Genomic DNA, 17,330 nt, shown 5'->3' with positions numbered 1-17,330 from the left:
TCGTTCATTGTTTGAATTTCTTCAGGTATCGTTTCGGGCCTTTCAGATGGAGATATTTCTTTACGCTTTAAACTCTTCTCTCTTTTCTCCTTCTCTTGCAGAACGTGAATTGCTTTCAGATCTTTGATGTGTTGGCGGTGCTGCTCTTCAGATTCAGCTGCCCTTATGCTTGCACCCATGAAAGGTTCAGAGCTTTCTGTTGTCTTTTTCTTCTTGGACGGTTCCCCTTCAGCAGGTTGTTTTTCTTTTCTTTTCCCTTTACTGTGTTCTTCTCTTGCAGCTGCTTCGGCTTGAGCCTGAGCAGCCTTCTGCTGTTTTTCTCTTACTCCCTCTTTGTACTTCTGATAAGCCGCCTTGACAATTGGTAATCTTTCTGCTCGGTACATCCAATCATGCAGCAACACCCATTCATTGGTCTTTATTTCAGTATACTGTCGGCTGGTAGGGACATGAAACTTGTAAACATTTCCATCATTCGGGAGATCCTTGTGTTGATCGTTGATAAGCATTTGAATGAATCTAGGGTACATCGCCCACGTAGCTCCGTTTGCATTTTCACGCATGTAGTTGAATATTAAGCCCGAGAAGTTGAACTTCTGATTTAGGCATAAATTCAACATGGCCGCCGACCATTCCAGGTTCAATCCATCATATCCACCTTTTCGATGAGCTAGACTCATAGAGATCACATGAACAATGAATCTCCAATCTCGGGTGAGTCCACCTCTCTTGATTTCTTTCTTACTGCGGAAGTCTCCAGCATACCCCATTCCTTTAAAACCATCGAGGATATCATCTTGACTTAGACTTAACGGATCCTGATCACTGTCTTGGAACTTTAAAACTCGGCGAATCCTGTCTTCAGTCACTTCCACTCTCTTGTTGCGAACGGTTGATACTATCCCTGGTTTGTTGTTGATGGATTCTAGCTTCACGTTTTGCCAGAAGTCTTGAATGTGTATGAGGTAGACTGTAACGGATGTCTCCACAGCGTGTCCAATCCTGCTGGTACGCACCCATCTGGTTACATCTTCAAAATCAGTAGGCACTTCATCTAGATTTATGCTTTGATTGTGCTTAAGCGTTTTATCCCATTCCAGATTCTTCACCATACTGCACATTACACGGAAAACGAGGCAAGTTAGAATGGATAATTACTCGATGAACTATACAGAGAATGGAATTTACAAGGAATATACACAATTATATTAAATATTTAATTAAATTAAATGAATTAAAAGAAATCAAAGGATTGATAACTTCGCTGCCAAATCAAGCTATGATCGCTGGTGTCGGTTATCGAGCTTCGAAGATTAGATCAGTCAGCGAAGATGGTTCATCATCGCTGACTTCGCTATACGACTAGATATCGGAGTCGTTGCTAACATCGCTCGATTACCGAACCTGATCGGTGACTGTTTCTTCGCTGAGTTCGCTAGACGATCAGACCATGAGATAAATTCGCTGACGAATTTATCGAAGACATGGTTCCTTTTTATCGGAAACTGATTACCAGCGAAGAACAACAATCTAAATCGCTACGCGAGCGAAATAGAGTGCTTGCCGGTTGCTCGAACTCGCGTTCGAGACTTTTGATCTTCCCAACTTAATTTCGCTATGTTCGCCATATTCATCGGTAAATTCGCTATATTCAAAAGTTTCTTGATAAACCCTTTTTCAAAACCCTCCTACCAGTTCATATCTGACTGATCCCCAGTGGTTTTTGTCCAAAATTAAACTTTATGTAATCAATATACGTCAGATTAAACACTGATATGAACACTAACATTATCTAACAAACTTCATAAAATCCTTATAACCCAATAGACAACCGAAAAACTCATTCACTACCCACCCAATGGTTGAGACTGTAACTAATGATCAGACAATGAAAACACGAGATCAGAATGATCGATAAACTGTACAATAACACGTACCTGATGATCTTGAATGAAAGTGAATCTTGTGTTGATTTGGGATGATGTTTGGTGATAAAGAGAGAAGATGAAAAGCCGTAAGTGTTTGGGTGAAAGTTTTGAAAAATTTACAAACGGTTAAAAAATGTATATATATGTACGGATTCAGATAACCAGCGAAATAGTAATTTCCCTGGTATCTTAATTTCGCCGCTATGGTCCCTTTTTCAACCCGTTTCTAATTTTGCTTGATGATTTCAAACTTTTTCGAAAAACGTGCCCGTTTTTTGATTAAAGAGATGTTTATTTCGAGATATTTACAATAATGCTAAAAATTGGGCCATTTTGGCTCCGAACTTCAAAAATCTTGCTCTGGGAGGCTCCATTTAACTCAGATTTTCTTGAAATATCTGATGCTTACCGAACTTACCTGCAGAAGATCACATTGCTAACACTTGCCAAATTCTTAATATATTGTTATTATTTTGCTAACCAGGGCACAAGAAAAACTGTCAGTATGTTTGTCCACTTAAATCCATGCATCCTTCTTTCAACATACCTTCGGAGAGCGTGTTTATCATGTTTTCGGTAATATTGACAAGTCTTCGATGGCCCCCACACAAGCTATTGAAAATAGAATCATTACGCCCTCGTGAGTCCCACATCAGGACATACCCCTGCGATCAAGGTATTCACAAAGATTCCTCATAACGGGTGAGTATATTGGTTTCATTCTCTTCAACGATAGAACGAAGATCAGGTCTGTACTTTCGTACAACAGAGATCCCAAGAGCTATCGAGGGCTGAGACAGACAGTTCGGCTAACAGGTCAGTACCACCGTACAGCAGAGTTGCCAAACTAATCTATCAAAGGATTCGGGCAAAAAATGGCGCTTATTATGGATTTTGGCCAAAAATGGCGCTTACTAGGAAGGGTTTGGCCCTTTTTTTTAAGGCACTTATTATTAAAAGAATATCATAGCGTCTAGGTCAGCATGTATCTGGATGCAGCAGAAGAACGACTATGATATCCCCCAAATGAAATACCAATATAAAGACCCGAAATCTCAGATTTTGGCAATCTATCAACGCAAGATTCAAGACCATTAAGCCATATGCCGCAACGTGTTACCCACTGAGATGCGTAATGTCTGAGAAAAGCCAGAATTCTTGTGTAGACATTATGTTTTGCCCCCTAACAGCAGTTTACTCGTTGGTGTTGTTGAATCTACCGACATGTCGTTGCTTGGTACCCCGATTTCTTTTTGTTTTATGTGATAGCAAGAAATGACAGAGTGTTAGCAATTTTCTATCACTTCCTCTCGCAGGAGTTAGATATAAGCAATCGTTTGGATTTTCTGAATATATCCCCCCTAAAATCTTTATTTTTGTGAGTCCATTTTTCGAAAATAAAATTTTAATAAGAAAATCTTTTTGGTGAGCAACGCTTTCCGATACTTGTTTTACTTTCAACAAACGTTTTTTTTTTTTTTTTTTTTTTTTTTTTTTTTTTTTTTTTAACAACACAAGATTCATTTCCAGTCAAGGAATTTCACCATTTCCAACCAGGTTACCAACTGGTTGAAACGAGTTTTGTCGAAAGCTTTCGTGAAGATGTCGGCTCGTTGCTGCGTTGTATCCACTGGCACCACTTGAATATATCCCTTTTCATAAGCATCTCGAATTGCGTGAATACGAATTTCGATGTGCTTTGTTCTTGAGTGGTGTATGGGGTTCTTCACAATTCCTAGACACGCTTCATTGTCGATGAATATAGGAGTCTTCATGATGTTGATTTCGTAATCCAGCAACTGATTTTGTATCCAAAGAACTTGTGAGCAGCAACTGTAGGCCGCGGTGTATTCTGCTTGAGCGGTTGATGTGGAGACTGTTGTTTGCTTCTTGCTCTGCCATGAAATCAAGCGGTTTCCCAAGAATTGACATCCTCCTGATACAGACCTGCGATCTACTTTACAACCTGCATGATCACTGTCAGAATATGCAATTAAATCAAAATTACTATCTTTAGGATACCAAAGCCCTAGTTTCGGAGTTCCTTTGAGATAGCGGAAGATGCGCTTTACAGCAATTTCATGGGATTCCTTGGGATTTGTTTGGAAACGAGCACAAAGACAAACTGCCCACATGATATCTGGTCTCTTGGCCGTCAAGTACATCAGGGAACCGATCATTGAGCGATAAAAGGATTTGTTTACTGGCTTTTCCTGAGGATATAGAGTGAGTTCTGTCTGAGAGGCGAATGGCGTGCTTGCAACTTTGCAGTCGTTCATGTTGTACTTTGAGAGAATATCTCGAATGTACTTTTCTTGATGAATAAGAATCCCGTCCTCCTTTTGCTTCACTTCTAGCCCCAAGAAGAAATTCAGCTCTCCCATCATGCTCATCTCGAATTTTGCTTTCATGACCGTTTCGAATTCTCTGCACAGAGCCTCGTTGGTTGACCCAAAGATGATATCGTCGACATAGATTTGCACGAGCATTACATCCTCTCCGATCTTTTTGGTAAATAGAGTCATGTCGATCTTCCCTCTGGTATATCCATATTCCAGCAAATAAGTGGACAAAGTCTCGTACCACGCGCGTGGAGCTTGATGAAGACCATAGAGTGCTTTATCGAGCTTGAAGTAGCGACCTGGAAAGTGTGGATCTTCGAACCCTGGAGGCTGACATACGTAAACTTCTTCCTTTACTTTCCCGTACAGAAACGCACTTTTAACATCCATTTGAAAGACTTTGAAGTTTCTATATGAGGCGTATGCCATGAATATTCTGATTGCCTCCAATCGTGCGACTGGAGCAAAGACTTCTTCGTAGTCAATCCCTTCTTCTTGACGAAAACCCTGTACGACCAATCTGGCCTTGTTCTTGATCACCACTACACGATCATCCATCTTGTTTCGAAAGACCCATTTAGTGCCAATTGGAAACTTTCCTTCAGGTAAATCTACGAGTTCCCAAACTTTAAGTTTCCTGAACTGAGACAGCTCTTCTTGCATTGCCTGAACCCAACTGGAGTCTTGAATAGCGTCTTCGATGTCACGTGGAACTAATTGCGATAGAAAAGCTGCGAAGAGACCTTTGTTGATGCTAGACGACTGCCCGCGTGTACGTACTCCTTCTTCTACAGCCCCGATGACGTTTTCAAGAGGATGATTTCTATTTGTCTTGTATCCCGCATTTGTCAGAGATTCAATCTGTTGCGGAAGGTTGGTGAAGTGTTCGTCTACGTAAATCACTGGTGGATCATCTTCTTGAGTTGGCTCATTCACATTCGCCTGTGAAGAAGAAGCACCATTGTCTTGGGTGTTCTCAGGCGAAGTGTCACCAGTTGTTTCATTTACAGCCAGAATAGGATCAGCGGATGATGGGGATAAGCGGGTGGTGAAAGGAGTCAAGCCAATGTCAGACGAGTCAAACAATGGTTCAACTTGAGTGTCTTCGACTGGTTTATGGTCTGGTACAATCTCCGGAATTTCAAAGTTGTTGAAGATCACTCCCACATCATAGAACCAATCAGGAGTACTTCCGGTGTTGGTGTAATTTCCTTCTTGAAAGTCAACGTAGTAAGATTCAATTACCATCTTCGTTCGTTTGTTGTAAACACGGTAAGCCTTCTGTGTGGATGAATACCCCATAAAGTAGCAGATATCGCCCACTGCTTCAAACTTGACGAGATTTTCTTGAGTGTTTAAAAGAGTGCACGAACATCCGAATGGTCTGAAGAAATCTATAAGTGGCTTTCTTTTGAAGAGAAGCTCATATGCTGTCTTTCCATGAGGTTTCACGATGAGCACCCTGTTTAGAACGTAGCATGCCGTATTAACTGCTTCTGCCCAGAAGATAATTGGAAGCTTGGAGTCCACCAGCATGGTTCTTGCAGCTTCGATCAGCGTTCTATTCTTGCGTTCAGCAACTCCATTTTGTTGGGGAGTTCTGGCTGCACTATATTGAAGATGAATTCCTTTTTCTGCATAGAATGATATGAATGTCTGATTTTTGAACTCGGACCCATTGTCGCTTCTGATAGACTTCACTTTCAGCTTGGTCACGTTCTCAATCAGGGGAATGAATGATTTTAACACTTCAGCTGTCTCGCTCTTTGCTTCAAGAAAATATACCCACGAAAACCGAGAGTAATCATCTGTTACAACCAAACAATAAGAGCTTTTAGCAAGACTTTTAACACTGACAGGACCGAAAAGATCCATGTGCAACAATTGAAGTGGTGCAGAAATCGTGTTCACTGCTTTGGACTTGTGTGGTTTCTTATGCTGCTTTCCCTGGGCGCAAGCAATACATTTTTCAGAAAATGGAAATTCTTTAATTGGAAGACCTCTAACTAAGTTTAACTTAGAGAGTTTGTTCATATTTTTGAAATTAACATGGCCCAGTCGTCTATGCCAACGCAGTGACTCCGATTCTGAAGCTTTGGAGATTAAACATGTCAAGTTGTCATTTGTCTTGGCATTTTTCATTTTGAGCACGTATGTGTTGTTCTGTCTTGGAGCAGTGAGCATGATCATTTCAGCAGGAACAACATAACCAGGCTTCAGGAACAAGCATTCCATATCATTGAAGAGCACAGAGATTCCTTTATCGCAGACTTGAGAGACACTCATGAGATTATAGCACAGCTCAGGAACATAGTTGACATTCTCTAACATGAGGGCTTCGGACACCACATCTCCTACTCCAACAATCTTTCCTCCCTTTTCGTCGCCAGCAAAAGACACGAAATCACCATCAATAAAGCGGCAGTTTTTCAGCAGTTCCTTCAATCCAGTCATGTGTCTTGAACATCCGCTGTCGACGTGCTAGATGTATTCCATGAGCATTCGAAGCCATTTCTGGAGTTTATTCTGATATTCACAAATATACAAATATACAAATTAGTTTGATTTGGGAACCCAGATCTGCTTCATTTCAAATCTATCGTGGTTTTGACCAACTTTGACCTCTTTTTGTTTCCAAAGATACGCAGTTGACTCAACCAGATTTTTAACAGATTTCTTAAGATAATTTAGTTGATATGCTCTGGTTTAGGAAACTTTTGGGTTTTACAATGTTTCGCTGTATGTCCTAAATGACCACAGCGAAAGCATCTTTTATGTCTGGGTCTTTTGGTGTGAGAAGATGATGTATGTGATGAGAGTCTTGAGCTTTCTGCTTTCTTCATTTTCTTGTCCACTCTGCTTTCATCTTCTTGATGTTCTTCATCACTGTCTGAATCGAGTGAGCTTTCAGACGTGTTGTCCTCGCTCGAACTTTGTTCTTCACTTGCTTCATAACTTGAACACTCGAAGCTTTCATCACCAGTTGTTTGATCTTCAGTTGAACTTTCTGATGTTTGTTCGTCTTCTGTGGTAGTTACGCTTGAATCTTCATTATCTTGGTTTTCAGTGACGCTCCTTTCTGATTCTGTCATACCTGTTCTAGAAGGAATAAATTCGGGAATTTCCTTTGTAAGGAATTTTCCAAAGCTATTCCTTTTTAATTCTGGCACAAATACAGGAGATTCACAAGCAACTTTATCATCACAACACGCATAATTCAAATCATGATAATCAGACACATAAGGTTCACGATCACAGGTCTCAAATGTAGGCACATGGCCCTTACAGTCATCCAAGGATTTAAATTTAGGCACTTGGCCATTACAGTCATCCATCCTACTTCAATTATTACATTCATCCTTAACATTGTTTTTCTTAGAACAATTCCAGACGTACCAATTAACGGTGGAATAACTGTCGCCTGAATATCCAATTCCTATTTTTGACCCGCCGCAGTCTCCATCCTCATCGCACACATCTTCTTTACACTCAATGGGATCTGCATTGCTTTTAGAACAGTTAGCAGTTGTCTCATGTTCATAAAATTCATTTTGTTCAACTGAGGCCTTTTCATTTATGAGATCATTTTCGCGATGAGGAGTCGGCATAGGCACGTAGTTTTTACTGTGAGGTGGAAAGAAGAGTTTTCTTTCATTTCCGTGCCTATCCTTATATCCAATCCCGTCTTTCACAAACATTGGTCGTTGGCAATTTTTAATGTCAGTAAAGGCCTTTTGACTGACATTCCATTTATCTATTATAATTTGAAGTTTGTTCTTTTCGTTCAAAGCTTTTTCTAATCTTTCTGTAAGATCATTAATAATAAAATCTTTTCTAAACACAAATTCTTTAAGGGTTTGCATTTCAGCCAAAGTTGAGTTAAACTTTCTCTGATATGCAGCCTCGTTCTGTTTAAGCTCGTTGTTAAATTTTAAAGCTTTGTCTTTTTGCCTTTCAAATTCCAGGTTTAAGAATTTGTAATGTGCCACGACATCAACGCATGCTGGTGAGCATAATTTTTCTTTAAAACTAAGTGGAATACTATTTACCAAGTCCTTGTCAGCCTTTTCTTTTGATGAGTCTGCTTTCATGGCTGCTGCTTGGACCTTATCCTTGCCTTTCTCAGATGTTTCTTTAGCAGAATGCTTTTCTGCTTGATCACAAGTCTCCACAGAAGTAAGAATGCTTTTCAATCCCTTGTCAGCAGCGTTGTCTCCAGTCGGAATTCCAGCTGTCTGCTTCTCAAACTGCCTGGCAGATGATCCACCTGAGATCTTGGCCATCAGGGCTTTGTTAACTTGCTCCTTTGCTTCAGTGATTTCTTCACTCCAAACATAGTCTTCAACGACTAAAGCTTTTGGCATGCTGGGAGACGCATTGTTTTTGTTCTCTTCAACTGTGATTTGCTTAACAGCAGGAGTAGTTTCACTGTTTCCTTCTTTCAACAGAGGACAATCGCGCTTGAAGTGTCCTAGATTCTTGCAGTTGTAGCACCCCCAGCTTAGATTTGTCAAAGCCAGCTTTTCCAAGACCCAAACGCTTGCCTGTCTTCTCTTGAAATTTCTTTAACCTCAAAGTGATCATGGCCATTTGCCATTTCAGATCCATTTCTTCCATATCATCTGGATCAACCTGATACATGTCTTCAGCAGTGAACATCTCCTTTTTCAGTTCCCCAGACATTAGGGCTTCGTAGCTGCTCAGAAATGTGTTGAAGAGTGCCACATTTTCAGTGACAGTGATGGTCTTCTCAACAAGTTGTGGGGCTTTTGATGCGCTTGCGGAAGCGTTCGCGTAAATTAAGTCAGAAGCTTGTGGAGTGATGCCCCCTGAAGCGAGAAATGCCACATTCTTCAATCCAGCTGAAGGTTGAGTTGACTTAGGTTGATATCCAGCAGTGTTCATTTCTCTTTTGTTAACATCCATTTCAAAGGCACTTAGGGTGTTGATCAGATCTGACAGAGTGACAGGATTAGGATTGTTGAGGAAATCCTTCTTGATCATCATGCATTGTAGACTCCATTCCTTGGGGAGTGAATCAAGCAGCTTCTTTATTGCAGCACGATTTGTAACAGGATTTCCTGCCTTCTTCATTTTGGTCATCATGTTCAAGAAGCGACTAATGTGATCAGAAAGACTTTCTCCACGAACTCCGCAAAACATGTCGTATTGTTTCTGCACCATATCTCTCTTGCTTTCGATCAGTTCTTCATTTCCTTCATAGTACTCGATTAATGCATTCCAGAGTGCATTTGCAGTTCGGTGTTCTTCAAACATGTTGCAATCATTGGTTGATAGAGCCATGGTTAGAGCAGCGTGTGCGCGACGATCACGTTGAATGAGAGCCTTGTCTTCATCAGTGAAGGTAGCAGCATCATTGTTAGCAACTACTGCATCTCCTCGAACTACCGTTGGAATGTGAGGTCCAGCGGTAATAGAGAGCCACAGATTGTAGTCCGTGTACTCGAAGAACGATTGAATGCGAGTTTTCCAAGTGCTAAAATCTTCCGCCCCTTTCAACTTTGGTGGGCGAGTGGTAGTTCCAGTTTCAAGTTCCGCTTGAGCAATTGGACTTAGTTGATTTAGCGACATCTTTGCTTGTTTTAGACAAATGTGAGCTGATCAGATCTTAAATTCGCTGACAGGAGACTTAATTTCGCCGATGATCGATGATGATTGAAGACCTTCGCTAGCTAATCCGCTACCTTCGCTGGAGAGTTATGTAATCCTGCACGAGCGATCACGTAACTTCGCTGACAAATCAAAACACAGACAGATGTTAGGTTAATTTCACCGATAACCGTGATAAGAACGCTGTGGTTTGCTATCACGGTTCTCGAAGTCGCCCTCGATAATATCGCTCAAGGGACGATTGACACTATTTCGCTAATGATCAACAATTTCCTTCGAACAATGGTCGGCGAAATTAATGATTATGCGATAAGATCCTCAACGATTTGATTTATTTCGCTATATTCAACGCTGAGTTCGCTGTCTTCAAAAAATAATTTCGCTGTATTCAAATATTCTTCGCTGTCTTCAAGTTATGTTCGCTGGACAGAGGGTTTAACACGAACAAAAACCCTCTAATCACTCGAAAACAGCTCAAAAACCATGTTTTGATGCAACAAAATGTCCAAAATGACTCCCTAATCAAGTATTAACAACAACCTATCGATTAAACACACCAAATCAATCCATTTTAAGCTCAAAAATTTGAAAAACCTTGAAACTTTGAAAAACCTTCAAAACAATGAAAAATCTCAACAAGAACACAACAACCAAGAGCACTAAGGCTCTGATACCAAATTGTAAATCCCAAAACGTATCCGGATCACAGTGGTTGGTTGTTTTAACCCACAACACCTATTGATTAGGTGTTTGAGTTATGTAAAGTCAAGAAGAAACAAAGATGAAGGTGAAGCTAATGGATTAATGAATACAACAAGTGTTGTATTGAATCCAAACAATAAGATATAACAATAAACAACCTTGGATATCAGATTTGAGCACTAGATCAACAAGAGAAGGTAACAACACTAATATTCATCAAAGAGCCAAAAGCTTGGCTAGGTTACAATGCTTGGGGTATTTATAGTGAACTCCTGACTTGCCAGCAAATTTATAAATTTGCTGGAATCTTAACTACACCAAGTCAGGATTCCTATTTCTAGAGAATTACAAAATAAGCCCCTATACATTCAAAATAGCTACAAACTACTATTAAACTAACCCAGCACAAGTATCAACGATCTCATAAGCTCTAACAGGTTTCTAAAAATACAACATTTTTTATTATTTAATATATAAAATTACATTTATTCAACCCATATAATAAACGAGATTTTTAATTATGTATTGTTTTATTATTTGATAAATAAAATTATATTTATTCAACCCCTATAATAAACAAGATTTTTAAAGATATATATATATATATATTTATATTATTTGTTATTATATAAAAATACATTTATTCAACCCGTGTAATACACGGGGTTTTAACCTAGTAGTTTTAGTAAAATCAACAAAGTTTATTGACTTCAAGTCACAAAAATACAAAATGATGACTAACTAGAATTAAGCACCCCGCGTTGCGGCGGGGGCCTAAAACTATGCCAAATAACATCAATGCCACAGTGCTGGTAGCGATCACCAACACTGAAGTTGCGGCGTATTAATGCGAAGAAATAAGACTGAAACATATAATGTATAAAAAATAACCATGTCGATTTAGGACACACGCGTTGCGACGAACTTGTTGAATGGAAAAATAGATGTAAGAACATTGAAACACACACACGTTGCGCCGTGTTAACTTGAAAAAAAATAATGTAAAAAAGAATAACTAAGTCAATGTAGGATTCGCCCGTTGCGACGAACTTGCCACATGGGGAAAATAGACACGTTGCGACATACCTGTCAAATGTGAAAAATAGACCAAAAACGTTGAACCACACACGCACGTTGCGACGTATTAACTCGCAAAATTTAGAACGAAACGTAAAACAAAAAACTTGCGAAAGATAAAAGTATGGGGGACCAAATTTGTAAATAAAAAAGTTTTGGGTAAAATTATAAAAGATGAAAAGTTTTGGGTTAAAAGTAAACAAATTAAAAATGTTAAAATACAAAACATGAAAACTTTTGGGTTAAAAGTGAAAAATCACACTTTTTTAAAAAAAAACCCCATGCTTAAGGTACAACAACACAGTGCAACAATGTGTTGCTAATTTATATTATGGAAATTTACCTAAACTTACGGCACCACATAAAGATTCAAGCTAAAATATAATCTATCTATTCTAATATACTAAAACTAATTTTGCTTATGTGTCATTTATAGATAAGTAGACTCTATTATATTGACAAGTGTCATCTTTCACCTTTCATTATTTAAACAAGATTTATCCTATTATATTCAATTAAATTTAAAAAAACCATGATTTTAGGTAGGGATGGCAAAAAAGCCCAAGCCCGATGGGTATACCCGAAACCTGAAACATACGGGTCGGGTATACCAGAAACCCAATGGGTATGGGCCGGGTACGTGCTTAAAAAAAGAAAAAAATCGGGTACGGGTATGGGTATGGGTATGGGTATGGGATTTAGTGATACCCGCCCAATACCCGGCCCATTTACCCGAATAATACCCAAAAGTATCATATTATATATTTCCATACATATAAACTTAGAACATGTACTTGTTACCTTCTCTATAGTCATATGTGGATATATATATATATATATATATATATATATTTGGCAAGTTCTTAGTGAACAAATAACTTATTTTTGAGTATGTATATTGTGACAACCCTCTAAATTACATGTATCCGTACGATTAATTAATGTTAATTAAAGTGCTTGATGACTGTGTTGAACTACTTAACTGCCTTCTGATTACTGTGTCATAGTTACATGTGCTTGTTAACATACTAGTCTTGTGCATAAAAAGTTACTAAATAGTCCTGCCTTCTGATTACTGTGTCATACTAAAGACACTTTACGGATTAATTAAGCACTTTAACGGAGCGGTATCTAACCGAACAACCGGACATTACCCGGAACACTAAAATATTGTTAAAAACATTATTTCACTTTTTCTGAGCTAGTTATGATCCCCGAATCTTATAACACCCCATATAAATATCAACTAACTAGATAACTAACTATATACTTACAATTCAATTACAAACTAAACATATGATTTCATCCTACATCTAGAACCCCCCGCCCCCCTCCCCACCTATAACCGAATTTATGTGGCCCCCATATGAGATTTGATTTGCTTATTTTACAAGATTATGTCTTGTACTCTTGGTGGCATATTAACCTTTGGATCTTGTAATGTTGAAGGTTATAAGTAGTAACCATAAGAAAATGAACTCTCATTATCTCACACCCATTACACACACTTAACTCTCCCTTTCCTCCCTCCATGCTCACGGCTCACCACCTCCATCCCATCTCCAAACTAACAAGCATTCCAAGGTGATTCTAAGGTGTTAGAAGGTGTATAAGTAAGCTTGGAGCTTTTGGAAGTTGAAGGACCTTCATCATTTGCTTTTATCCACTTGTTTTCTTCACTTGAATCATCTCTAGCCTTGAGCTAGTGGTAAGAACACAAATCCTTCCATTTTACATCTATTTCAAGTGGTTAAAGGATGATACATGTTGAGAATCATGAAGAACAAAAAGATGAACATAAGCATAAAACTATAAGAAATCATGTTGTTTAATGTTGTTATGATGCTTGATGATTGTTGGTTTGTGTGAATGATGTAAATCATTATATGATATTGCTAGATCATGATTAAAAACATAATCTAGCAAGATGAGAGGATGAAAATGTTAGAGATTTATAAATCATCCTCATGAAAGACATGAAATATGAGTTTTCCAAAAGAACCAAGCTTGAAATATGAGTTTTAGTAGACTTGGTTCCTACATAAACAAATACTATTTTTAAGGGTTAAACAAGTGTAGAAACACTTATGTAACAAAAAGACTACATAAAGAAGCATTTTTAGAAAATGTGTTTGGAAGTTGTAAACACCCAACTTCTTTAAAAATGAAGTTTTTAAAGAAGTAAATACATTTTAAAGGATAACTAAACCCACTAAACACCCCACTAAGTTACTACGCGTTTTTTACTAAAAACCAATTTCATGTTATTATGTAAAGTGCATTGTTTTGCACTTGGCTAGTGTAATATTGTTTAGTAACTTGTTATTGATTGTTGAATGATTTTTGGAAAAGAAAATGATATGCTTATGAGCATGGGCACCTCCATTTACAAAGGAAACTCTGACGAAATTTTCTAAAAATTCCAACACTTAGAAAATATTTTCCTAAACAAGCGTTACAAGTATATTTTATAACTTGTGTTTCGAATATAAACTTTGCCATAATTTTTGGTAACAAAATACAAAGTGTCGAAGGTTGGTTTTTGTAAATAAAAATGGGTAAATATATATTTAGAATATATATCTTATATTAGAACACTTGTGTGGATACTTGCTTATTTTGTGAGATAGTTATATTATTTTAGGGTAAAGTAATACAACTTAACAAAGTACACTGACATTAGAATTATGTGGTGCGTGGTAGAAGTAATGAGTAGATAAACCGTACGTAGATACGTGTTATGCATGAGAAACTGATTGTTATCTGTACCTTATTAGGACGTGCTTGATATCCTGATTATTTGAGTAATTAATCTAACTGAGCAAACCAAGGTGAGTTCACACACTTTCTAAGGCATGGGATTCCCGGTGGTTGGGAATGGGTTAAAGAATTAAAACGGAACCTACATATCCTCCTTGGGTAGAATACGTATGTTCGTCCTCCTTGGGTAGGACAACAACCTTAAAACTTACTAGACAAAACTCTATCATGAACTCCCTCATTTTATATCGACTTAATCGCCGAGGCCAATGGCGAGCGGGTCATTAGTTAATAGCGCTATTAGGTTTAACAAACCTCACACCGTGCCAGTCGGACGGGCGTGTACTAATGGACTATGGCAAACTGTCAGTGATGATAGACACTGATGTAGGGCACAACCTATTTTCGTTAGTAGTCGACATGGTACGGTCTAGTGGTTCACACGGGGAAGCCCCCACTGATCATGGAAATGGTTTGGGTAATAAAGAAGGAACTGGTTAATCATACTTTCAACTATGGGGGGGCCCCACTGATCATGGAAATGGTTTGGGTAATAAAGAAGGAACTGGTTAATCATACTTTCAACTATGGGGTAACCCCCACGGCAATAACGCCAACGAAAGACAAACCATGTTTTCGGAAATAACTTAAAACTAAAACAACCAACCGTGAACTCACTCAACTTTGTTGTTGACTCGTTGTTACATGCCTTACAGGTCGCTAGATGCGTAAGGAGCTTGCACGAGGAGGAGGTCGTTGTGGAATATGGGTTGTTACGTCCTGTGTTAAACATTTAATCCTTATGAACTTATTAAACCTACGTTTTGGACTTTAAACTTATGAACTATGGATCTTATGTTTGGTCTTACGTTTTATGCTTCCGCTGTTAACCTAAAGTTGGTTACTGTTTTATGGTCACCAATTGTATGATGGTTGGTTTTATTTACTTATTTACGTTGTTCAATATGATTAGTGGCTCGGTCCTGGTCATGTCACGCCTCCAAGCGGTGATACTCCGCATGGTGGATTTTGGGGGTGTGACATATATTGGATATAGAAGCTATCATCCTTTATTATGTGGATGTTTATGCAATTTGCTGGTCCTGATACAATTACTTAATTAAGTAATCGTTTTGATTTAGTTTGGTATATATGGTCTAAATATGATAAGTAAGTTACTAATCATATTTTCATTTGTTATAGTCATTAAAATAGTAAATTATATAAACATCAAAGTAAAAATTGCACATTTGTCCCAACGGGTATTTTTATGAAATTAACGGGTATACCCGATACCTGCGGGTATGCCTAATACTCGACGGGTAACGGGCCGAGTATGGAACAAATAATTACAATTGGGTACGGGCCTGGGATTACCAATACCCAGCCCATTGCCATTCCTAATTTTAGGAACTTAGTTTTTCCACATTAATCCACATGAGTAATTTGCAGCTTTTAAACTTTTTAATTACGTTTCATTTAAAAAATAAAACCATTTTTTCTTGAGAGTAAAATTCTGTAAATGTAATTTTACTTAAATATATATCTCATATTATAAATCAAGAAAATATTAATTTAATTTAAGAACAAATAAATAAGTGAAGAAAAAAAAAGTCAAAGTTAGACTTAAATCTGTAAAGACTATAAATTTATAATTTAGTAAAATAAATAGTTGTATGACTTTTAGCTTTACTTTTTTAAAATTTCGCAAACTTTTTTAATTTAGAACTAAAATTTGGAGTTCTGATCATCTTATTCGCGTGTTATAGAAGTGTTATAGAAGTTGAAGTAATGGTAATTGAACTTTCATTCCTATAATTTCTTTAACGCACTATCTGACAAGAAGACTCCATTTAAGTTTAAAATAAGACAATTTCCTATTGTTGTATCTTTTGCCATGACGATGTTTAAAAGTCAAGGTCAGTCGTTATCCAAAGTAGGTTTGTTTCTCATACAACTAGTATTTTCTCATGGCCAGCCTTACGTCGCTTTGTCCAGAGTTAAAAGCAGAGATAAACTCAAACTCGTAATTGTTGATAAGATGGTAAACTTACGAATACAACATTGAATGTTGTATATAAAGAAGTTTTTAGATATTTGTATTTGTATCTATATATTTCTTAGAGCAGAGCCGTCTCCGAAAACTCTTAGAAAAATTTAGGCTCGGGCGAGGAAAAGAATTGGGCCCAAAATTATGGTTAAAGGGTAAATGACTTACAAAAATAAAAACTTAGTGATGAAGCAAATACTCGAACTTAAGACCTTTACATTATTTTGAGATGGTTTTTAACACTACACCACCAATATTTTTTACATAATAAATGGATGAATATACTAAATATATAATTTAATAAATATATACAAGCTTATAAAGACGTCTCGGGACTTTTGAAATTTTAGGCCCCAGGCGTTGGCACGGGTTTGCCGGGCCCAGAGCCGGCCCTGTATTAGAGCATTCGCATCCTGTCCACCAAATTTTGTGAGAGGCTCTCTCATATTATAGGTAGTGGTTACGAGGGGTTGTGAGTGAATGATAGAGAAAATATTAGTGTTCATCTGTAAATATAGAAAAACATTGTTCATCTTATAATTTTTTTTAATTTTTTCAGAAAGTGTGTTGTGAGTAGAGGAGAGAGAAAAATAATGATAAAGATATATAAAAATATTATTTAATTGAAAGTGAGAGAGAATTGTAGTGATTTTTAGTGTAATTTTAGAGATGAAAATGATGGATACGATGTGAATGCTCTTAGTTGTGAAAGTAAATCTCATATGTAATTATAGATTAAAAATTTGCAAATACGATATCTATTTGTATGTTATAATTTTTTTTATCTATTTTAATTTTTTTTGTTACTTAACCTCGTGTACCATGCGGGATTTAACCTAG

Source organism: Helianthus annuus, chromosome 13 (genome assembly GCF_002127325.2).
Source record: "Helianthus annuus cultivar XRQ/B chromosome 13, HanXRQr2.0-SUNRISE, whole genome shotgun sequence".
Taxonomy (NCBI): domain Eukaryota; kingdom Viridiplantae; phylum Streptophyta; class Magnoliopsida; order Asterales; family Asteraceae; genus Helianthus; species Helianthus annuus.
Note: the sequence above shows the minus strand (reverse complement) of the source record.